Source organism: Myotis daubentonii, chromosome 4 (genome assembly GCF_963259705.1).
Source record: "Myotis daubentonii chromosome 4, mMyoDau2.1, whole genome shotgun sequence".
Lineage (NCBI taxonomy): Eukaryota > Metazoa > Chordata > Mammalia > Chiroptera > Vespertilionidae > Myotis > Myotis daubentonii.
The window spans coordinates 49,046,464-49,072,484 of NC_081843.1; the positions used below are offsets into that span (position 1 = coordinate 49,046,464).

Sequence of the window (26,021 nt, forward strand, 5' to 3'; positions counted from 1 at the left end):
AAAGGAGAGAGCTACCATTTGAGCCTGGGTCTGTCCTACTCCAAAGTCCAAACTATTTCCACTCTGCTGTGCTGTCTAATTAAGAAAGAGTTTAACATGATTCTGATTACATTATATCTCACTAGCAGAGTAATTGATTTGTATTTTATCATGGCTAACAGTGCTATATTATATTCACCACTTGTCAAGTTTTTGAATGACTTATGTTGGATCGAAGTTTGCATTAGAATAAATTTAAAATTCTGATGGATTGCATGAAATGCAAAAATCCTTGAAACATTTCCCCTTAATTTTTAAATGGAAATTAACTTAATAGAGAGTGTCCTTGACCTCACCCAGAAACCTAGTGAGTGGACGCTTCTGCAAAGGTTTGTATACGGCTATTAGGGCTTTGTGTATGTTTGAGGCTAGGGCTAGTAAGGTGGTCTGAGTATACTTGGGCAATAAAAGTCAACTCCTAACCCAAATCTCCACCCTGCAAAGGGAACTTCTGAGTAAATTTCTAATGTCAGATAATAAGGTTGACAGACATACACACACAAAAATGACATTTTTTCTCACTAATAATTCTGATAAATACCATGTCTGCTCAGGATGTTAGCAAGCACTCTGCAGGAAGAGGTAACAGGATATGAAGCATCAAGTCTAAATCCTGATTCAGAATCTGAAACCCCTGGCAATATGTCCCAACTCTGCATCTTCTTGCCTAACCATCTGCCACCAATCTCTTCCTCTACCCACCTATGCTTCAGCCATAACAGGAAGCAAACCACTTTCTAAATATTCCTCTAAGCCTCCAAACACTTTTATATGGAAGATCTATCCCTCTCCACCTTTTAGAAGCCTGTAAGGCCCACCTTCTCATCTAGAAAATCCCATTCCCAAAGGAATTGATCTCTCTTTCCACCGGGTGTACAAAGAATTTTGCACACTCTTTGGTCCTAATCAAGGCACAGGGCATGAGGGAAGGAGCCTCAATTATGTCCTCTCTTCTTAGATTCCTAGTGTCCAGCTCAGCAATGACCCAAAATAGGCACTGCACTGAGAATACATGAATTAATGTGTATGTAGAGGAAATCAAGCCAAGAATCAAAGCTCCACTTGGTCCTGGCTGGGAGACTCAGTTGGTTGGAGCATCCTCCCATGCATTGAAAGGTTGCAGGTTCAATTCTTCATCAGGGCACATACCCAGGTTGTGGGTTGGGTCCCTGGTCAGGGGTGCTTACAGGAGGCAACCCATTGATGTTTCTCTGTCACATGGATGTTTCTCTCTCCCTCTGTGTCTCCCTTCCTTTCTCTAAAATCAACAAACATATCCTTGAATAAGGATTAAAAAAGAAGCTCTGCTAATTTTCATGTCGACAGGACAGGGATGAGTCAGCCCCCATTCTGGAGTCATGACCAAGGTCATTACTTTGTAGGGCCTGTGTGTTCCATACTCTAATTTACCTTAAATCATTGATGTGATTCTCAATTTTGATTTCCAGTGTAAAGCGAGACCCTTAAGATATTTTTCATTAATTTTTAAATCCCTTTTAATCATGTTTAATGCCCATCAGAAGCTTGAAAATGAAATGTTATGACAGACGGCCCGGTTTTTCTGTGCTACATTTGGGCCATGGACGGTCTCCTCAAACCTATACTGTAACTGCACCGATCATTTTCCTTAAGGAATATGCACTTTGTTTATTTGAAGCAGTACTATTAATCCAGTAACGTGGATAAGAGAATATACTCAGAGAGAAAAGCTTTGGAATACTTTAAGAATATGCCTAAGAAACACATTTGTCTAAATCGTCTCTCCTGATCTCTGTTTCCAAGGGCACACGGTGCGCAGGTGAGGAGAGGGGCAGGCCTTCACCATGCTCCTCCTCTGATCATCCATCTCCTCGCTGAGACAGAGATATGTTCTCCCATTTTCACACACCTGCTCTGTGCGGAGTGGCTTTTTATAGATGATGCGTCAGAGTGACTGCCCCCTGGCCCCAGTGCTGGGCAGGCGTGGAGCCTTCTGGAGAACACAGGTCTGTGCTCCCTCAGCAGCTCCTGCACCTTTGGTTTCCCAAGGACTGGAAAGGAAAGCCAGTTGCCATGATCACAGTGAAGACAAAAAGGAAAGGGAATGCTTATAAGGGCCACCTGTCACCTGATGGGAATGGGCAAAACAGGAGAGTCACGGGCCCATGAGATTCAGGGCAAGGCCTTTTCCCTTTTGAGCCTGGAATATAAATGCCCCTGCATTTCCCCAGCATTTTTAGTGCCCCGCATCCTATGTACCCAGCTGCCCATTCTGTAGAGTAGAACTCCACAATCTAGGATCCAAGGTGGCAACTGTGGGTGTCTGCACTCTAGGCCTCTCTCTGCCACACTGAGCCTCACCTCACATGAGGTCTTGAGAAATGCCAGGGTAGTTCTGGGGTCCCCCATTCACACCACGTTTGCCCCAGGATGGAATCAGTGTCTGAGCTAAGGCAGGTCCCCACTGGGTGGTGGCAGAAGTTTCCACAGAGGTCACCACTCAGGCCTCCTGAGACCCTGGCTGGCTGGGAGAAGATGCTTAAGTCTCCAAACACCACAGGGCCTGCCTAAGCCATAGCTCCATCTCCAAAGCACTTTTAAATGAAACAGCCATTTAAGTAGAATAATACAAATTTAAAAGGAAAAATGGGCATCTTTCTGCCATTATAATCAAATTATTTCCTAGAGGTTAATTCAACATACCCCAATACCCCAGACTTTTTTTTTATCACTATTAATGAGTTTTCAAAAAAACCTACACATCTCTTTTAGAAAATCTTAAATGATATAAGAAAAGCAAAAGTGAATAAAATGGAAATAATTTCCAGATTTGGTCCCAGATCTGACATTCATACCATGGGAGCTTGGGCCAGTGACAAAGCTCTCTGCAAGGATCTTCTTTGCAAAGTAAGATGTTGGAATAGATGGTCTCTAAGGTCTCTCCAGCCCTCAAATCACATCTGTGCTGGTTTTGTTCCAATTATCCCTCTCATTTATCCTAACTGTGATAGAGCAGAGGTTCCAACATGAATTGGACTGCATGTTACAGTGTGGGCACCTCTGGCAAATGCCAGGAGGAACGTCATCTCCACGGTGACCAGCAAAAGAGCTGCCCCTTTGGGCACTGACAACTGCCCACAGACACCAGCAGTGCAGGGACCCTGAGGCGAAGAGGAGGAATGTGGTTGAGGCATCATGGCCAAGAATATTCTGTCTCTGAGAAAGAACATCAGTGATATCCACTGAGGACCCTAAGAACTGTGGAAGAGGAATTTAAGAAAGGGTGGGATTGCTACCCAGCACTACTGGGATATTAACTATCTATGGCTAAAGAATAACAAACCATTCCAAACTTAGTGGCTTTAAACAACTCTCTAGCTCACAATTTGAGCTGGATACAGCAGGGTGCTCCTCCTATTTGTGTCCCGTGGGCTCAAGCATGCACCCATTTGAGCTAAGTGGCTCTGTTTTTGTCTGTAGACTGGGCCATGTGCCTTTTCATCACCCAGTAAGCTAATCTATGCTTTGTCACGTAGAACCAGCGACATGGGTCTCCAAAGCATCAAACACAAGGCCAGTGTGCAAGCATTTTTCAAGGTTCTTCTTCAGGTATGTTTGCCAGTGCCCTACTGACTAAAGTAAGTCACATGTAAATTCTCAATGAGAAATGAAATTTGTGAGCCTGCAGATCAAAGAGGAACTGGTAAATTTTGCAAATTGCCAGCCTTTCTTAACCTTTTTGACTCTGTCCAAAGTTATACAGAGGAATGCAAATGTAGGGAATTCCTCATGGATGATTTGCTTCTGTGCCTCATATTATTCTTACCCTTCCAAAATCTAACCCTCTGAACTCGTGCCTTCAGATAAGTCCCTCAATTACATCTTTAAGAATTTCATGAATAATCACAGTCAATCAGAATTTTCATATCTCTGAACTGCATGGCTATGAAAAGTATACCACTTCTAATCTGCAACCTGTGTTTGGCAAGTAAACTGAGCATTATACCAGTTTCAGTCAACAGTTTCTTACCAATTGACCTTGCAATAAGCACTGTGCTAAAGGTTTAGATTTAATAGAGACAGGAAGGAGGGAGGGAGAGAAGGAGGCAGGAAGAAATAAACCTGCCTTCTTATATCTTGTGGTTCCGTGGGAAGTACTAGTAAACCAGCAAGTTTTGCAAGGAGTACAGTTCAAGAACTTCATTTTCAAAATTAAGGTGAATTTCCCATTTTAAACAACCTCCAATGAATCACTTCTAATTTTCATGGACTCAGTGCCTGACTTTCTTCTTTCCATTGTTAAATTGTCACCAAGTTATCTTTAATTCTGACAGTGTCCTCAGACTCCTTCTGAGGACATTAATTTCTTTGGGACTTGAAAAAAATTCTGAGTCAATTTCCTCTTACACGGAACCAGCCTTGCACGTAGACAATACTTCAAAGGAAGCTTGCTCCTCAGCACTGAGCTGGAGCCTTGTGAAGAGGGGCTGAAAACATGGGCAGTGTCATTGCCCCGAATGTTTTTCTTTAAAAATCCATAAACACTGCTCCTCAACAAATCTGAAATGAGCAAAATGTGCCCTCTGATCTGTTTATCCTTTCAAATGCTCTTCTTGGTGTTTTCCTCTTCATTTTAACTACATAAATTGTGAGGATATTTTTGTTGGTGTTTTTGAATAACAACTCATAGCATTTGTCTTTCAGAAGTTTTCATTTTAATAAGCTACTTACAGATCTCCCGCTCTCCTTCTCCCCCTCACACACACCACAGCTTTTAAAATTCATGAGAGATTAACTCTACTGATGAACTTTTAGACAATAAGGTAAGAGAAAGATTTTTGTAAAGCATGCCTACTCTCAAGACAGATCCCATCAATTCAGAAGCCAATTTTAGAGCAAATTAATTTTACCTAGTTTTGCTAATCAGTTTTAAATTTCTACATTTTTCCAAATAGGACATACAGATAGCCAACAGGTACATGAAAGGGTGTTCAACATCACTAATCACCCAGAAAATGCAAATCAAAACCACAATGAGATATCACCTCACACCTGATAGAATGACCATTATAAAAACGACAAGAAATAACAAGTAATGGTGAGGATGTGGAGAAAAGGGAACGCTGTGCACTGTTAGTGGGAATGTAAGTTGGTGCAGCCACTATGGAAAGCACAATGAAGATTCCTCAAAAAATTATAAATGAAACTTATAATTCCATTTATGATCCAGGAATTCCATTTCTGGGTTCTTACCTGAAGGAAATTAAAACATCAGTCAAAAAGATATATGCACCGCAGCATTATTTACAATAGCCAAGATATGGAAATAACCATAAACAGATGAATGGCAAAACAAAACGTGGTGGACAGAGAGAGAGAGAGAGAGATCTATATATCTCTCTATATAATGGAATATTATTCAGCCATAAAAAAGAAGAAAATCTTGTCATTTGTGACCACGTGGATAAACCTTGAGGGTGTTATGCTAAGTGAAATAAGTCAGACAGAGAAAGACAAATATCATATAATCTCACTTATATGTGAAATCTAAAAAACAAAAAACAAAGCAAACAACCAAAAAACCGAAAGTCATAGATACAAATAACAGATTGGTGGTTGCCAGAGGTACAGGGTGGAGGGGTGGGAAGAATGGGTGAAGGGGGTCAAAGATATAGACTTTCAGTTATGAAATAAATGTCATGAGATGTAATGAACAGCATGGTAACTATAGTTAATAATATTTCAAAGGTGCTAATAGAGTAAATCTTAAAAGTTATCATTAAAGGAAAAAATGTGTAACGCTGTGGTTACAGATGTTAACTAGATTTATTGTGCTAATCATTTTGCAATAAGTATAATAGTGACTCATGTTGTGCCGGGAGCCGGTCCATGCTTGCTGTTTCAAGGGACCTGGCATATATGGCATATGGTTCTTAATATGTTTGCTCACCTTCTTGGCGCTGTGTTTTAACCAAGGTCACTTCTCCGAGAAAGGTTGTTTCCCCACGTAGGAATTTTCCCTGAAGTCAGGGAGGGGATGAAACTCCTTAACTAAGTGCCAGGCGGGTAGTTAATCACTACAAACAATCATGCTTAAGCTACATAATCTTTACTCCCTGGAATGGAGATAAGAAACGCCCTAACCTTTGTAATAGAGATTGATAGGATTGAATCAACTGGTATAAATACAGATGTAACCAGACAGAGAGACAGAACTTCAGACACAGAACTTAGAACACCGGGCTTGGAAGACAGGACCAAGAGAGACAGAGCCTAGGCACAGAACCTACACAGAACATTCTCTAGAGACAGAAGAACTTCGCTGGAGAGAGCATGCCGGAGGATCCTGGACAGGGACTGGCCTCGGAGCCTGGAGGCGGAGCCTGGCAAGAGAGCATGGCAGGGGATCCTGGACTGAACCTGACTGCGGAGATTGGCAGGAGAGCCTGACTAGAACCTGGTGACTGAACCTGACTGGAGAACCTGAGCAGAACCTCTCTGGAGATCCAGACCAGAACTTGGCTGGAGATCCTGGCTGGAGATCCTGGCTAGGCTACTGATCAACTGAACGTTGTCTCCGTGTCATTCCTTCTTCGCCGACTCCGTCTACACCTTTGGGGACCCCTGGACCCGCTGGGGTTGGACCCCGGCAATGTTGTACACCTGAAACTAATATAACATGTCAATTATAGTTCAATAAAAATTCCTTTCTTAGATCCTCACAGAAACTAAAGATCAATGAGAATTTTTTTAAAAAATGGAAAGATAATTTTTCATTTTAAAAGAATAGGGGCAGTAAGAAGAAGGCTCAATAAATTTCCAGCAAAATTCTGAAAGTTGTAGATATTATCCTATCTTGAGAAACTTGAAAGAAAACAATGCCCACTTACCACCAGCACATATTCAAATGAAATCCCATGTTATAGAGTGCAAAGTAGGGGAACTATATTTTGTGTGCTGACTTGAGTGTGTCAAAAGAAATTTACTCGCAAAATATGACTGTTTGTAATTGAACTGTAAATGACTTAGAATCACAGGGTGTATTGGTAGATATGTGAACATAGATTTGTAAAGGAAATACGTCCTTAGGATATATAAATAAAATAAGTGATGTGAAACCACAGGGTAGATTGTTGTGTACTGAAGTGTTATTATTTCAAATCCATGCTTTGAAAGATTGTTTTGGACAAAATTGCTCCCATTTGTTTTGATGAAATTCTTTAGAAGTTCGAATGCTAGGGCTTTCTTCCCCGACTCTCAGTGTGGAGAGGACCATTATGTCATTGACACAATAGTCACTGCAGTGCTGTCCATCATGTGGTTTTCACAGTTTACTTTTAAACCGTAAAAACCAAGAGGTTTGAACAGCAGCTTGAGAGTGTTCGGTCTGGGCCAGGCTACTCCTTGCTGACTTAAATAGCTCTCCTAAGATCTAGAGACCTTTGTGCCTGCTCTGGCCAAGTTACCCTCGGTGGGTAGTGATATTAAACTGTATGGCAGTCTCAGGAAGAGACTTGTTGAGACGACTACTCATAGGCAGTGGCTCGAGCTGTGTAATAATCCCTAGAATGATAATCTTCAGACTGCCCACCTTGCCTACCAACACAGGTGCCATTGACCACTAGCTACTTGCCCAGCAGCGAGGGACCTAAGCCAGCAGCTGAATGTTGGAAGGACTGGCTCTCTTAAGAACACTGATAGAAAGGTACACCTCAACTTAATTTGGATTTTATTTCTTTCATTTCCCCTTTGCCTGGAACCATAGTGTAATTAATCTATCATTGGTTCAGACTATATTATTCCTTTATTGGCTTATTAAGAGACATTATCCGGCATGCTACTGGCTTGTGAAATATTATGACTTATAATTCACACAGTGAACCTGTGTTAAATAAATTATGGGCAAAGACAATCTCAGTCTCTGAGCATAATTTTGCCATGAACAAAACAGTATGTAAATGAGCTGGCAATAGTTTCACCACAGACAAGTTTGGCTGTGCAGTCTTCCATGTCCACGTAGGCTATATAAACTCTTGCTTATTGAAATATTCCAAAGGTATGAGAAGAAAGGCAAGGAGTTTATCCATGGGCTCTTCCTCTCTCATGCCTCTTTGGTCAAAGTCCATTCATTATGCATTAAATCCCCCAAACTCTAGATCATTACCTGGCCCCTCCAGCATCATGAGGGAAGGGGGAGCCTCTAAAATCTCTCCTTGTCTGTGGGTGTTGTGTGTGGGGACCCTGAAATGTGTGCCAACAGAAGCAACAACAGCCGGGCTTTCGCCGTGTGAAGGGAAGTCAGGCAGCTCCAGCCAGGACTCTGAGGCCCAGGCTGACAGGCTCAGCTGACCTGGAACAGTGAATCAACAGGGTCTGGTAGGACTGCACACCATTACGTAGCCATAAAAATTTTATGTGGCCATAAATTTTCTGTGAAATCCTTAATTTTTTATACCTTATAAGCTCAAAGTTGAATTTCTGCCCAGGACTGTCTTCTAAGAGGGGAAAAAATCTTTCATGTATATTCAGAAATTAATTTAATAGTTATCTTCCAAGGATAAATGGCCTTCAAAATAAGTACAATTGTTATGGAAAATACATTCATTAAAATATTTCATGTAACTTTAGTTTTGTTCACTTAAACTTGTAAACAACTTCGCCAACAGGAGATTAATTGTATTTAACAATCTTGTGGCAATTAACCATCAACCATGACCTTTGTGACTTTGTTAAAATATTCCCTTATTAAGAACATATGTCAAAATCTCTCTCCTGGAAAAAGTTAGTTTTTGTTTGTAAAATAAATCTGTGATTCTATCTGCTTAATTTTAAAGTAAAACATACATCTCACTCATTTTTACACACTTGGTAAAACTATGACTAATGATCTGTGGGAATAAAATTCTGTCTGTATATACATGAATGAAAATTTTGAGAATAGCCATTTTATCATGTGAGTGAAAACTAACAATATGGTGAGAGATGCTTTCAAATTAAATTGGAGTAAATAAAGCAGGAATCAAAGACTATATGTAATATACCCAGCCCCCTGTGTGGGCGGTGTAGGGTGTGGATCCCCTCACACAACAGAGAAAGTCAACAAATGATAATGAAATTACAGATGATTTAATTAAATCCCTTATTATATTTTCCATCCTTTACCAACTTTCTACATAATTACTTTCTAATCAGAATTTTATAATTTAAATGAATCTAAAAATACCTTAAATTGAGAGCTATGATAGGTAGTCAAAACCAAAATGTTCAATAAGTAAGCAGAAATCTAATCATTTATATCCTGTTAGAATAAAGACTGTGTGAACCTAAGCGTTTAATTAGCTTAGAGGAGTAACTCTCACACTACAGAGGGAAAACCAGGAGAGTTTGTTGAAAATAGAGGTTCCCACAATCCAATATAGCAGGCCTGGGTGAGACCAAAGATCTGCATTTGATCAAGCTTCCTGGTGATTTTAATGCAGTTAGTTCGAGCTATCCTTTGATAAGTTCAGGCCCAAAGAAACGTCCAAAGAATCAAAATTTCACGGAGACTCTCATATTCCATCCAAAAACAATGCTGCTATGTCCCTGGGAATGTCAGTCCTCTGGTTCCCAGGGCAGGTCCTCCAGTGACCCATTAGCAAATTGTTTATGATTGGCTTCCTTGGACTGCTCAGTCAACAGTGGCATTTGAAGTTGTCAGAATGTCCTTTTCATTGTGAACTAATAAATCATACTCAGTTTATACATCAGTCTTTCTGAGCTCAGTTAATGTGAGTTTACTCCTAAAACCCGGGTCCATTTTCAGATAACGGACAAAACTAGACATGTGAGTTCTCAAAGCTGAATCTCTTACACTCGGAGGAAGTGAGCCCCATTCCCACAGTAGTGGATGTTTGTTATTCTTGCCAGCCTGGCATCCTTTCCATTTTTCTGGTACAGCATCTTGAATTTCCCCTGGGAACACCCCTCTGTTGCTCTCAGATTCCTTGCAAATATGAACACACCTGTTCATTTCAACTCAATTCTAGGTTTTTTGTTAAAACAAAATCAAGCTTTAGAGATAAAGCTTAGATCTGTTGAGTCATAGAGCCATAGAGAAAAGTGTGCCTGAAAACAAAGTGATCATGAACAAAAGAAGGATCTAGCATTAGAAAGAAAACTAGAGAGAAAAAAAGAAAAAGGAAGAAAACTCTTTACAATATCACTGGTGGTCATACCAGTTGCCTTTGTCTTACATGAACCAACCAAGTCCCTTCATTTACTTGAGCCAGTTTGAATTGGATTACTTTCATTTAATAAAGAAAGAGGCCGAAACCGGTTTGGCTCAGTGGATAGAGCGTCGGCCTGCGGACTGAGAGGTCCCAGGTTCGATTCCGGTCAAGGGCATGTACCTGGGTTGCGGGCATATCCCCAGTGGGAGATGTGCAGGAGGCAGCTGATCGATGATTCTCTCTCATCGATGTTCCTAACTCTCTATCTCTCTCCCTTCCTCTCTGTGAAAAATCAATAAAATATATTTAAAAAAAAAAAAATAAAAATAAAGAAAGAGTATGAAATCAACAACACCTCTATCTCCACATTCAGAGCATAGCTTCCATTCAAGAGCAACAGTTAGGTCTAAGGGAACATTTAGAAGATCCATCCTCACAGGAAGTGGAGACCACCTGGACATTACCTGCGTGTCAAATTTCCTTCATTTGAGAATAAGATGAACCTAATAATTGTCGTTAGAAAACTTGAGGCAAAGCTTAGGACTCTTCTTTTCCAAAGACCATTCCATGTTGCCACATGGCACAAGAACAAAAGTATGATATGTTTCACAAATCTTTATATCTTGCTCTATGCCACAAAAGTCTTCCTATGCTTACTACTTAGAATATTTCTACAAAAATGAGAGGAAGACCACCACCCCCACCTTTGGAGCCCCAAGTAGAGAAGGGAAACTGATGGCGGGATTCACCTCAGTTATGAATGTCATCATAATCCATCATTCAGCACGATAATAGGAAATAGGAGTCCCGCTGCCTGTCCACAGGACAAACAATTGCAGATAAAATTTTTTTCCCTGCCCTTTCAACTTGGCAATCTTCACTGCTTATGTACATAAGACAATTGAAAAGAAAAATCTCATTAGCAGATTGCTGAGAAACCAATAAAAACATTTTTTCCAGAAAAAGTATGCGGCAACAATAAATCCTTCCATTTGTTAAATAGACTTTTGATTCTCTTACATAATGGCTCCTACAGACAGGGTGTGACTGAGTTGCAATATATAATGGCCTCGGTCACATAAAGCATTGATATTTAGGAACAACCCAGCCTCATGAAATAATTAAACATGGCCAAATGTTTATACTCGAAATCTCTTTCCCCATTGCAAAAGAGACTGACTAGTTAAGGGTTAAAAGCTCATCGAAAAGGATGGATGGATGCTCAGAAGTGGCGGCTCATTGATGTCCTCTCTCTCTCATGGCTATAAAGCATGCACACTCCGTTCTATGCCAGAAGAGGCTTGACTGCAAACACAGTAAAATAAGAACCAAACCCGTGGAGCCAAAGATGAAGGCAGAGCTGCTGCAACCACTTTTGCAAATGTCCAGGACGAGTGCTGTGTTTGGTGGGATGACTGGAAAAGAAAAGACCAGTCGAGACCACTGTTGCATTTATACTGAGCACATGTCTAACATCAGAAGGGGAATCTACACCAATGGGTAAATTCAGCCTTAGGATTTAGTTTGTAAAAGCAGAATCAACGTAAGTTACCTCATAGTGTTTGTTTTGGTAAAAAAAAAAAAAAAAAATTTTTTTTTTTCAAAAATCGATCAAAAACCACACAATAGCATTCTCAGATTCCCTCAACCTCTTCCTCCTCTGTCTCTTGGTCAGCATCTCTCCCATGAACAAGTACCCCTCCAACTTTTGACTTGGGAAAAATAACCTTTTGTGGCATGGTGCCCGATTCCCAAGCAGCCACTGAGGAGCCAAGAGTATGTGGAGTTAGCTTTCCATAGGGTAAAACTCCACCAACAAAAAATGACATAAGCTAAGCTCCTCTTTCTCTTTCTCTCCCACAAACTACCCCAGGGTACAGTTCCTCCTTGCAACCCTTCTGGAAAAGCCCTAAATGCACATGGAGTGACACAGTGCATCTCCCCCCAGCTCCTTGTTAAACAGTAGCGAGTGTGGTAATACATGGCATTACACTGCACCACGTGGCATTTACTCTGGCCTTATCACCTTTACACTCCAGGTAGCACATCTATAATAATAAAAGGGTAATATGCTAATTAGACTGAACACCCTTCTGAGCATCATTCTGAACGTCCTTCCAGACATCCTTCTGGAAAAAGCTGGGGCCAGAGCAAAGCCGGGTCCTGGGTGCCAGAGGGAAACCGGTGCCAACAGCCGGGGGAAGGAAGGCCGACTCTTGCATGAGTTTTCGTGCCTCTAGTCCCAAATAAATGGACAACAGTCTAAGCCAGTGGTTCTCAACCTTCTGGCCCTTTAAATATAGTTCCTCATGTTGTGACCCAACCATAAAATTATTTTCGTTGCTACTTCATAACTGTAATGTTGCTACTGTTATGAATTGTAATGTAAATATCTGATATGCAGGATGGTCTTAGGTGACCCCTATGAAAGGGTCGTTCAACCGCCAAAGGGGTCGCGACCCACAGGTTGAGAACCGCTGCACTGCCTTGGGCTCTGCTTTCTCGAAAATTCAAGAGGAGGCATGTTGAAGCTACTTGTTGACAGCAGTGAAATCTCTTTGCTCACCATCACTAATACTTTTATTAATAAAATAATTTCCCTTTATATATTCAGTGATATGGGTTTTATTTGGCTTTGTACTTTGATCTGGAGATAACAAAAAAATGCACTCCTCACTAATACAGGGCCTTTCAAAATGCCCCTTCATATTGTTATTACCCATCAGTGCAAGGAATACACTTATATATACACTTGCACTTCAGCTGTTTAGTGTTGCATAACCCACTGCCCAAAATGAAATGACTTAAAGCAAAGATATGGAGGGCTTGCCTGCATGATTCCGATCCTGGTGGCACCGGCTGGAGTACTCACTTGGCCAAATTCAGCTGTTAGCTGAGCTGGATTAGAAGGTCCAAGAAACCTTCACTCAAAAATCCGTGCCTCGCTGCTCCTTCAGGCAATGGCTTGCTCTCCCCCAGGCAAACTGAAGCTTCTTCACCTGGAGTGTTCTGACTTGACCCCTCCCGTGGGGGCTGAATTCCAAGACAGAGGAAGCCAAAGCTACCAGTCCTCTCGTGGCCTGGGCTCAAAGCTCCAGAATTCACTTTCTTTGAATTTTATTGTTCAAAGCAAGTCACACAGGCAGTGCTCGGCCCTACCCTCTCATATGGGGTGGCACATGCGCAGACAGAGGGAGGTATATACAGCTGCCACCTTTGCAGACTGTGTACCAGGGTCATTCTAGAGTTGTCTGCAGATTAGAACCATCTGGAGACCTTTTAAAGCTACAGGGGCTCAGGCCACACCCTAAACCAATTAATTCACAATGGGGCTTGGGAGTATACACAGGCATCTGTTTCTTTGTTTCTTGTTAAGCTCCCCAGGTGATTGCAATGTGCAGGCAAGTTTGGAAACCTTTGATTTACCACAACTTGTGAGCAAAGAGGTTCTAAAAAGCTCTAAGCAGCAGTGCCTCACTTACACTTGGTCACATGTCATTTCACAGTATGCTCTGTGGCTTGTCTTGAAACCCACCATGGGTTTAAAATTTAAGGGAAACACTAATCACTTCAATGCTTAATAAAGCTGCCACGATAAGCTAGCTTCGTCTGCCTTACAGGGTGACCAACTTTCCAATTTGCCTGGCACTGAGTGGTTTCCTGGGACACGAGACTTTCAGTGCTAAAACCATGTCAGTCTGAGCCAAACTGGATAGTAGGTGATCCTCGATTGCCTTATCTCCCCTCTGCTAGACTGGGCATGTTAAGGAAACCTTTGGAGCAGCGGTGGCCAACCGATGGTGGTCCGCGGACCACTGGTGGTCCGTGAAGTCCGAAAGGATGGCAACTGCTGTTCTAGTGAGTTCTGTTTCTGCAACATGATTTCATTGTTACCACCTGAGTTTCCTCAAGATTAATGGTCTAGGCCAGTGTGGCCTCAAGTGTGTTCCACGGACCTGCCCTATTAGCATTACCTGGACACTGGTTAGAAGTAGAAATTCTGGGAAATTCTGATGCTGAGTCAGAGTCTCTGGAAGTAGGGCCCAGGAATCAGCGCATTTTGCAAAGCAGACCTGCGCTGGCCTGCCAGGTTCCATCTTTATCGATCCCCACCATCCCACATAAGACAAAATCAGGTTTCTGATTTGCAATAGAGGCAGAAAAAAGCATAGCAGGAAGATCCAATCAATGCTAATTGGCCAGAGATGCCTGACCAAAAGCAGCCAGCATCTTCAGACACATACATGATAATCATCAATTGGGACTTAGTTCTGGTCAGTCATTTATTTGAGAAAATATATTAAAAATATTATATCCACAATCAAGGCGGGAGTGTGGAGTCCGGAGTGCACTAAGCACAGCTGTCTGCTCAGTAGGCCTGTCTCCTTCCAGAACACATCAAAGGGATCAGTGTAAGTCAGGTGGTAAACTTTTTTCCAACCTGAAAGGAAAAAATTAAAAAAAAAAAAAAAAAACCTCTTCCTTAAAGTTAAGTAGAAAATCAATATTTGTCTGTGACTGGATGCTTAGTTTTTCCATTTGAATTTATAGTAAAAATCATTGAGGTTTCAGTGATTTAGAAATTATGCTCTGTTGAACTAGCTCAGGCTGAAGTTTACCTAGATGTAAAGAAGAGTTCTGCCAAACAAATTAATTCCTAAAAATTTAACCACTTTAAAATGAAAACGGTTTTTTTAAGAACTTACCTACAATATTTATACTGAACTGATGTTAATAATTCCATACATGAAAGAAGAAACTCACATAAAACACTTCATTGGTACCATCACTGCATGAATTGAAAGTAAAATAAAGGTATTTCTTAAAACACACACATTATAATTTAGACTTTTTACTAATTCCTATTAGTCTCCCTGCCTACAAAATAAGATTTTGAGTAGGCTTTCTTTACCAGTAATTCGAATATAACTTAATCCCTAATACATTGATGCATATGGAATCTCAAAAGCTGTTTTTAAGACCCATCTTTGATAAATGATGGTTTTTATTTCTCATGTTTTTCACAAACTTCATATTTAAATGAAAAAAACAAACAGTTAACCAATTTCCCCCCTGCATAAGATAACAGAAATAGTCAAAGGCACTGTGGTAATGGTGAAGAGGTCTGTGGGAGGAAGCTGATCTTTTGGGATTTCTGAGCTGCTACAATCAGAATATTCCTGCTGCTGCACTGCAGGTCTGGCAGGCGGCGCTGAGCTGCCCCACCCAGACATTCTGTGGGCAGCACAGGCACCCACAATAATGTCTTCCACAAAAATAAAAATACAGGATTAGATTGGAAAACCACATCAGACTGGCCCTGGCTGGTATGGCTCAGTTGGCTAGATGTGCACCGACAGGTTGCCTATTCGGTCCAGTTCAGGGCATATGCCTGGATTTTGTTCTTGATCCTTGGTAGAGGGCGTGCATGAGTCAGTGGATGGATGTTACACTCTCACGTGGATGTTTCTCTCCCTCTCCCTCTCTCTCTAAAAACCAATACACTATTTTTTTTTTTAAAAAAAAGTATAGGATTAGATTTGAAAAGCACATGTTTTCAGCAACAAATTCACTTTCCCATGTTATAATCACATCACAAATAAGTCTGTGAGCTTTACTCGCCCTAAATTGTAAATTTATAAAAAGAAAAATATATACTCCTATGTATATAACTGCAAGCAGATTTCAATCACTGGTGTATTCTGTATCAGACTTCTAAGTATTTCATACATGAACAACTGCTTTTAAAACACTGCTGAGAAAAGGTCAATAAGTCATTCCACTTTTGAAGCGGCTAAGGTAACTTTCACATTCTTTCCCTGATCAGGGTGCACATCCAGCAATACTACTGCCTGAACACGCTTTGTGAAACTCAGGGTTGAAAAGATTCTTCTGCCACGTTCTCCACTTCCCAGGTGCACAAGCATAGTTCATCAACCTCCTTCTCTCTCTCTCTCTCTCTCTCTCTCTCTCTCTCTCTCTCTAATCCTTCCCCCTGGGGATCACCCTGTCCCTCACCTGGGCTTTGCTTGGTGGCCAGTACCAAGATGGAGTCCTGGGGGTCGAAATAGTAGCACAAAGCCACATGAACAGCACGAGTGGTCAGTTTAAGTCCACAGAGAGCAAAGGTCCCAATAGAAAAGCTAAACTTGGCCATCAAATCCAAGAGGATAAACTCAGAATGAAACTAAACCTCAGCCCCACAAGGGTGGTGAACTAGACTGACCCCTGAGTAAGAGCGAAGGAGGGTAAAGATATTGCTACAAGAGATGTCTGAGATTTTTCTGCCTATGGTTTCTTCTAAGGTTTTTATGGGTTCACATCTTATATTTAAGTCTTTTATCCATTTTGAGTTTATTTTTGTGTATGGTGTAAGTTGGTGATCTAGTTTCATTTTTTTTTGCAAGTATCTGTCCAATTTTCCCAGCACCACTTATTGAAGAGACTGTCTTGACTCCATTGTATGCTCTTGACCCCTTTGTCAAACCTGAGAGGGAAGGCAGGGAAGAGATCAACCAATGAATTCGTATGCATATATGCATAACCCATGGACACAGACAACAGGGTGGTGAAGGCCTGGAGTGGGGGTGAGGACAGGCTGGGTGAGGTCAATATGGGGAAAGAGGGACATATGTAATACTTTCAACAATAAAGTTTAAAAAAACATATTCTCAAAATAAATTTAAAAAATAACAATGGAGGGACAATGGAAGAGGCTGGAAGACAGACCCTGGCAGTGTCCTGCTTAAGTCAGTTTGCCTTGTTTAAAAGCATCTGTTCAATGGAATCTTAGATTTAATTCATAAAACGAGAGAAGTAATCACTACCTTCTTCATAAAGCTATTATGAAAACCACATGAAATGACTTGAAATGAACATGATTAATATATTGTAAATGGATGTGCAAACACAAGGGACATAACTACTACTATGTTCACTGGGTGGGGAGGGCCTTGGGCTCAGGGTCTGCAGCAGAGGTGATCCCACTAATAGGTATATTGTAATTGTCTGCTTATTTATCTGTCTCCCCTACTAGACTATGATTTCATTGAAAGCAGGGACCAAGTCTTAGTCATCACTGTGCCTCTATTTACATAGTAAGACATTCAGTCACTGTTTATGGAATGTTGAACAAATAAATTCTGAATCCTCACTGTTATTCAGACAGGAATACGATGTGGAGTGATGTGAAAAATGAAACAGCAGTCGCCCATGTGCCCAGTAACAGCTCTCCATCTGCCAAAGAGGCTCCTACCTCCTTCCAGAGCACTGGCTCCTCTGGGTAAGGAGCCCAAATTCTCAGAATTAGAAGCATTACTTGAAGCCAGTCAAGAAAGGAGGAATTGACTATTAAATGCCTTGGAAATTAACACATTGCTTGCAGGTAGTTTTTATCGCGCGCTAACAGGTGGCGCGGGCCATTTTTGCTAATTTTTTGCACAAATGGCAACGTTCAGTAAAATTACGATAACTTTAGTTTACGTATTTATACGTTACCCGCATTCTACCGCTAGTCTATAAGAAACGTATTAATATGTGTCCCGCGCTCTACTACACTGGTAGAACGTATAAATACGTAAAACGTGTAAACACGTTTCCCGCATACAATGTGTTAAGAACAGCTAAACTTAACTGTGTTCTTAGCATAAGCAGGGTACTATGCTAAGCTACACATTATTTTATTTAAAACATACTAGTGGCCTGATGCACAAAATTCATGCAAGGACCTTGTGCCCCCCCTACCCCCCCTCTCACCCCCTGGCACCACAGCGGCCATGGTGGCCGCCTCTGCCTTGGCCCCTGCCTGCCGCAGCTTTGTCCAGAAGGAAGGACTTCCGGTCTAATTAGCATATTACGCTTTTATTTTTATAGACAACAACATAAGCAGGTTTTGTGACATTCCACATTGACAGATGACGAAATTGAGTATCTGAGAGAGGTTACGTAAAATCATCAAGCTGGATGTGGTAGAGCTAAAATTGAACTCTAGGTCTCTTTTATTCCAGAGCCTACATTCTTACCCAATATTTTACCCAGCTTTCTGAGAAATATGAGGTCCTTGTGTGTTTACCATGCAGAATGTAGGTCATCTTAAGGCCAAGTGAAAAAAGGAGAATTCTTTTTTTCCCCCCTCTTCCTTTCCCAATTCCTGCATACAGACCTTAAGCGAGTCACTGTGCTGGCTCCAGAGATACACCAGTGATGAGCCAAGGTGCTGCCATTTGAGGAAAGGAGACAGACAGGTTAAAAAATGAACTGCAATCAGAGGGTGGTGTCTAGGGAACTAGACATCAGCAGGGTGATGAAATGTGGTGCCATTTGTAGGAGGGCAGGGCCAGCCCCTCAGGCCAGACACCAGGAGGGTATTATGCAGGCAGGTGCTGCAGAGTTGCCCTAGGAGAGTGGTGAGATGGGATTCCTAGCATAGGAAAGGATCAGCAGCCATTTCCTAAATGAGATGTCACAACAGACAATACAGCCTGAGGTCTTGTGGGGATGGGGATGGTAGGTTCCAAGCTAGTTACCTGGAGATGATCAAATAGGCTTGCAATTCACTCCCTTTAAACCAAACCATGTGTACGGACTGCCTTGGATCCTTTCATTCAGCCCCTTGGTCCTCTCGCCTCTTTCTGATTTCACTCTATCCCAGCACCTACAAAGCCGGCCACATTCTTGAGTGACTTGCTGATCTAGCTCAGTGCTCCTTCATCTTCCTTCTCTGGTCCCCAGGACCCTCCTGGCCACTCTCCTGTCTTCACCCTCTAGTCCTTGCTTCTCTGAATAGCTCTGGATGTCCACCTGTGACACTGGCCCCAACACCCCTGGTCATATCCTCCAAATGGGCTGGCACCACCATTAAACTTGCTTTGGCCTCAGAAGGGATTGGAAACTTCATAGATGCACCTGTGGACACTAGCAGGACCCAGACACTGAGGACACCTCCTCCATGCTCCCCTCTATTTCTTCACGCCTATATTGTTTATGTAATCTTCTGTCATCTACTCACCAGTATTTATTGATAAACTATTCTAGTTTAAACTCTGCTGGGAACAAAAAAGACAAATAAAATGTTTCTGTTCCAAAGGAATTCACAGTCTGACAATGACAACTAAGTGAAGGAACTTGAACTGTACCATCTCCACACAGTCTTAGAGTTCCCACATTTATGTCTCTTGACCCAAATTCTCCCTCAAGTTTCAGGCTCACATCCTGCTCCCTACCAGACATGTTTACTTGGCTGTCTAAGGGCATTTCAAAATTAATATATCTAAGTTATGACTTTCTTCCCTTCCTGTTCTTCCTCTTCTCTGTAACAGCCTCAATATTCTCAGAGTCAAACAAAAATCCAGGAGTCACCTTTGATGCCTCTCTTTCCCTACCGACCCTGATTTATAATCCATCAATGAGTCCTGTGTATTCTACCTCCAAAACATGTCCATCCACATCTCTTCAAGTCCATTCTCACCGCCCTGATCCATCATGGGCTGCTGCAGGCCTACAGAGCCCTTGATGCGTATTTGAGAAAAGGTGCCCTTCCTGCAGATCTTCACTGCCAGAACCAGGATGTTTGCTGATAAGCAGAGCATGGGCTGGATTTCAACTTCCACTTGACCTCCAGGCTGGTGCCCTGTGCAATAAATAACACTGTGCAGAAACACAGTCACACTTGTGCTGCCATTTTCCTTCTACTACTGCAGTAGCCTTGTAAGTGCCCCTCCCATAGTCTATTCCCCACATCGCATCCACTGTGGCCCTTTAAATTCTTAAACCCAATCTTCACTTCCCTGCTTAAAACTCTTTTGGCTCTTACCTTGACTTCCAAGCGCTGACTGATCTGGCCCCAGTTTACCTCTCTGACCTGCTGGTCCACCCTTACTCTGACCACCTTTCTCTTCCTTAAAAATATAAAACTTCAAGCTCCCTTCCCTCTGACTGAGGTGTTTTCTTTCTTCCCTTCCAGTTTGAATCGCAGTATGTACAACAGGGTTAGTCTTAATATTTAGTTCATCATATATTCTCATATTTTAGCCCATGGATGCCCTGTCATATTTCATTGTGTAGCTATTATTTTTAATGTAACAAGCATAGCTGGCCCTACCAGCCAAAACACAGCTGAGACTTTGCCAATGACTTGCCTCTAACCATAAGGTCCCCTGCTTCTCCTTATCTAAGGTAACTAACCATTAGTACAAATCTTCTCATTCTCTTGATTTTGCATTTATATAATGCTATTATATCTATATGTGTTCCTATATAATTGGGGGGAGGCATTTTACTAGCTTTTAATATTATAAAAGATAACCATGCTATATATAATCTTTTAGACAATTTTCATTTAACATTATATTGCTAAAATTCAATTCTATGTCACTTAGTGTATTCATTTTGACTGTTGCATAATATTCCTCTATGTGAGCATAGGGCACTATTCATCTTTTCACCAGTGATGGGCACTGGAGTTCTTTCCAGGTTTTCATTATTGGGAACCAGGCTGTTATGAATATATATATATATATATATATATATATATATATATATATATATATATATATAGTCTCCTGTTGAACATGTGCAAGAATTTCTACTGGCATAAATCTAGGAGGAAGTTGAACTATTGGATCCCAAGTGTACAAATGTTCAAATTAGGATATAATGCCAAACTTTTTTCTAAAATCATTGTGCCAGTTCATGCTCCCACCAGCAATCTTTGAAAGTCCTATGGATCCACATCCTCTTCAAACACTTGAAATTATCAGGCTTTCAAAATTCTGGGCCAAACAAATCAGTGTAAAAAGATATCTCATTCCGGCCTTGATTCATATTTCCATAATTACTAAAGATAATTACTTTCACTTTATATGTTCACCAGCTATTGGTATTTCTTCTCCTCAGTGCTTCAAGGTCTCGATACGGATGTTTCCAACACAAAGAGAACTTCTCTGCCCACTCACCAGGTGAAGGTCACCCCTCCCTAGCGCATCCCTGTTTTCTTTGTGGCATCTACCACTACCTGAAATTACCTAGTTTGGTTGCTGATATATTGTCTGTCTCCCTCAACTAAAATATAAGCTCCAAGCATCGTGGTTGTATATTCACTCCTCCATCACTAGGGCCTGAAACAGTGCCAAGCACAGAGCGGTTGGATGACTATATGATGAAAGAGACATATATTAGGTTAAGAGTTGTGTTCTAGCATTTGAGTTTCAATCTCAGCTCTCCCACTTACTAGCTGGGTTGTCATGAACAAATTACTAAAATCATCTGTTCCTGAGTTTCTCCATGTGTAAAATAAGAGATAATAATATTCATTACTTTGTGGGGTTGTTATGAATTCTAAGTAAGTTAATACTTGTAAAATTTTTAGAACAATACCAAAAAGCACTCCATAAATGCCAGTTATTATTATCAGGGTGCAATTTTTGTTATTACTGCTCCATGGCTTGAGAGCACAAGGCACCAAACCAGCCTGGGCAGAATGAGCTTTCCCTTCTCCCACAGACTCTACGTCCCCCTCCTCCCATTCCCACAGCCTAGAGAAAAGTAGAGGGGCACTTGGAGGAAAGTTTGGGGGGCAGTCTATTTTCAAGAGAATGATCTGATCATCCCATACAAGAAAAAGTTAAATAACAGCACAGAGTAGGTGCTCAACAATGCTGATGAACGAATGATTCATAAACCATCAATCCATGCAGCTGATAACCCTGTCACACACGAAGTCACGATATTGTCCCCTCTGTCTCCCTTTATTCTGGTTCATATTTTCAAAGACAGGAAAGAGAAGTTAGAATGCGGGAAGGCAAAGGCATATAAGTAAGCTGGATAAGGAAAGGGGAACAGAGAACTGAGACAGGGAGCAAGGATGACAGGCGGGGGTTGGGAGAGATGGAAATTTTCAGATCGCACTGTGGCACTGGCCTCTAGTGTAGAACATTAAAATGCTGAAAATAGGAACATAAGGGAGTCCCTCAACTATCCACACACCCAGGGAAATTTTTCTTTTTAAGGTCTGAATAGGGGCAGGGGAAAGATAGCCCAGAAAGAGGGGTGGAGAAGGGACCAGAGGCCCAACGAGGGAGATGAGGGAAGGTGAAGCCCAAGGCAAACTTCACCTAACCATCCTGCCTGGGGAAGGATGGTCCCGATAAATCTGTGCCCTCCACCCACCCCCGTGTCAATGTCACCGTAGGGTGAGCTTACCTTGTTCTGCAACCAGGAGCCCTGTTCCACTTGGCGCCTTCCTGGCCCCAAGTGGGAAATGCGGCCTTGGTTAAATGCACCAGGAAGCAAAACCGAAGTGAGATTCCACTGAGAATTCCAGTAGGTTCACTGGGAGAAACTGTTTCCATTTGAGAAGGATCAGGAGTCCTGGCCAGGGACCCGCTGCCTCTCCAGTGTCAAATTCCATGACAGCTCTGAGCCCGGGAGAGCGCGTGTCCCTCCCTCCCTCCTCCTGGCTCCGGGAGTCAGTCCCAGGGCGGGTCCGGGCAGGGGGCACATGGGGCTAGCCGATGTAGCCCGTCCCCCACTGCCCGCTGGTGGCTGGTTGGTTGGGATCCACCTTTGAAGAACCCAACTCCTACTTGCCTGTCCCTGCTTCAGCATCGACAGTGCAGAATTCCGGAGCTGGTGACAGGATGCCCTGCCAGGATTGGGGACTCCCTCCTTCTCCAGTCCTTGGCTGGCGGGGGCAAGCCTGGCTGTCAGGGCACTGCATACCTAGAAGCTACCGAGGGGGGTGCATGCGCCCAAATCTCTCTCTCTCTCTCTCTCTCTCTCTCTCTCTCTCTCTCTCTCTCTCTCACACACACACACACACACACACACACACACACACACACACACACACCCGCACCGTTTCCCCTTGATCGACCCTCCAGAGGGAAGTAACTGTCCTTAAGCAGCAGAAAGCAGCACGGGGGAGGGAACGCCGCGCTGAAATCGGAAAGCCAACATTATTCCCAAGACCAAATTTGGGGATGGTTGTAATTTTAAGATTTGGATTTAAGCCACTTAAAAGAAAAAGACATGGAACAAATAAAAGACTTGGAACAAATGAGAGAGAGAGAGAGAGAGAGAGAGAGAGAGAGAGAGAGAGAGAGAAGAGGACACTGAAAACACTGAATTTCAGGTGTTAACCAGAGCTTAAGACAAGAGAGGGGGAGGGACAGAAATCACAGACGGTGGTTTTCCCAGTGCGAGGTTAGAACCCTGTCTTCACTTCCATGCCCAGCGTGTTCCATCGCGCCCTCCCCCGCAGCTCCACGGAGCCCCGGGGTACCGCAGGGGTTAATTCCGCCCTCGCACCAGCCCGCCTCCCCCCGCACTGGCATCCCCGGCCCTGAACGCGCCAGAGGCGGGCGGAGGGAGAGCCGGGAATCTCCGCCAGCTCCTCGCGCGGAGCTCCCTCCCGCCCGTTCTATTTATAGCTCCGCTGCCAGCTGCTGCGGGGAACTCACCAGCCGCGCCGAGCGGGTAGGCTCAGAGAGCCTTCCAGAAACAGGGATGTGCATAAATTCTGAGAATGGCAGAAATGTCTGTAGCCTTCTGGATTTTGATTGCTACTGTTCACTGTTTCCTATACCCCATTTCTAAGGAGAGAGAGGGGGGAGAGAGAGAGAAAGAGAGAGAACAGGTTTTGAGACAGGTGAATTTCAGACAGGCAATTTGTCATGCTGGGGACCTTTTGTTATCAGATGCTGGGGTGGGGGTGGGGATGGGGGGGCGGGGAAGAGTCCTTCATGAATTTTCAGGCTCCAGGCTCATATCGTTTTCTGCAGCACTCAACCTGTTTGGGTTTTTGCCTGTCAGTCCCCTGGTCAAAGAGGTATGAAGCCATGTCAAGAGCAATGCAAAAACCACACCCTCTGACATGTGACTGCCTGCTTACTGGGGTCTCAGGGCTGCCCATCAGCATGATACACACGTCTGGGTTGTCTCCGTGTCAAATTCTGGTTAACACCCCAACCCCTCAACAACAACAACAAAAAGCAGCTATTTACAGCGTCACATATGGGTTTCTGGCCCCAGTGGGTCCTGGTGACACAGGAGAAAACACCACCTACTGCTCCGAGGCTTACAGCAGCCTACTGCACTAGTCTAGAAGGTCCTAAACCTGGCTCCCAAGCCCCTTCCTTCAAGTCCTCCTGATGGAACAAGTTCTTGAGCCGCTGTGCCGTGCAAATCCCCTGAAGGACCCCTGGGTGCTGCAGAGAAACACCAACCAACAGCATCTGCCCTCACAGAACTTAGCCCAGGGCTGTGGAAGAAGCCAAGCCTCCACCAAGGGCACTCCTGCAGGTCCGAGGTGGGGGTGCGAAATCCATCCACCTCTGCCACTCCTTCCCTGTCCTCCACCTTCTGGCCTCTGGGTTTTTCTTTTAGAGCAGATCCTAATATAGTAAGAGGTTATTATTTACCTGTATTTATTCAGAATGATCCTAGAATAGGGCTTCTCATTAATTTAACTTTCTAGTTATGTATGAGCTAAGCAGAAACCCTTAGGTCCTTGTTGTTGAAAGTCTTTTTCCCTGTATTCACTTTCCCGCCCTAGTAGAGCCAAGGTTCTGGACATACTGTTTCTGAGATGAGTCAAGATCCAAGGATGCATCAGGGAAATGCAAGTGCAAAGCTCTGGAGCCCTGTGTCCTGGGTTCATTCTGGCTATTTATAGGATCATGTTGAAATTATTTGTGTATCAGCGCCTTGTCTGTAAAATGTGAATAAGAGTAACAGTCGATACTTCATGGGGCTCTTCTGAAATTAAATATGATAATCTATGTAAATTGCTTAGACCAGTATCTGGCCTGTGTTAAAGCTCAACACATTAAGTATTATTAGTACTGCACAAATATGAGCTGGAGTTGATTTGGTTGAATTTGTGTACAAAGAGGCATTTAAAGAAAATCTGTTCTACCTACGTAAATTTATAAGTGGGATTCCTTTTCTTTCCTTTATAAAAATGTTTTTAAAGTATAGTTGACATGCAATATCATATTAGATTCAGGTATACCACATAGTGATCTGACATTTATATCCCTTAGGATGTGATCACCACAATAAATCTAGCAACACATGGACTCTAAAATACACAACATACAAAACAGAAACAGATTGGTAGATACAGAGAACAAACTGAGTGGGTTTCCTTTTCCTTGTACTAGAGGAGATCCCCAAGGCAGTCCACGTGTACAGGAGGTCCCTGGTCACTGCCCTGCATTTTCTTATTTTAGGGAAACAAAACATCCCCTCAAAAGTCCTGCTGCTAATCTATAAGATCCTCTCTGACACCCAAGGTAAAAAATCACCAGCTTTTAGGGGTTCATTGCTGTCCTGAGGATAACATCTTGATATATGAAACGTGCTTTAAATATAAAAACACTTTGTGAAGTTTTCCAAGAGACTATCTATGAAGGGGAAATATTTCTATTTAACTGAAAACTCAAAGGTCAACATGGCTTTGTACAACAGTGTCTAATTTCCCCTCCTAAACATTAGGCTCTAGAAGGAAGGAACTGGGCCTATAAGACTGGTGCCCTCTCACAAAGGATTAGTCATCGACACCGATGTCCGTCCTCCCTCTCTTTAGAAGAGAACCCCTGATTTTTAGACTTGCAGCCCGATGTGGTCTGCACACTTGTGCCAATGAGCTATAAAATAAAGGGCTATGGGGGTGCCCCCCAGAAACCTCGCCCAAGATACCTGGGGGGGGTGGTTTGGTTTTGTGTCAACCTACCTAAGCTAGAACAGTGTTTCTCAGAATTTCCCTCCCTGCTTGGTTCTGGACTAGGAGAC

General features: G+C 42.6%; 1 protein-coding gene across 2 annotated transcripts in view; it reads right to left on the reverse strand.

Moving 5' to 3' along the window:
- Window positions 1–22,982, reverse strand: part of KCNN2 (potassium calcium-activated channel subfamily N member 2) — a 364,306-nt gene extending 341,324 nt beyond the window's left edge. Inside the window, exon 1 of one of the 2 annotated variants that reach the window (XM_059693866.1) lies at window positions 22,428–22,982. The gene's annotated coding sequence lies outside the window, so the exon portion shown is untranslated. The remainder of the gene's footprint in view (window positions 1–22,427) is intronic. The other variant, XM_059693865.1, reaches the window with a different exon arrangement.
- Between the last annotated feature and the right edge of the window lie 3,039 nt (window positions 22,983–26,021).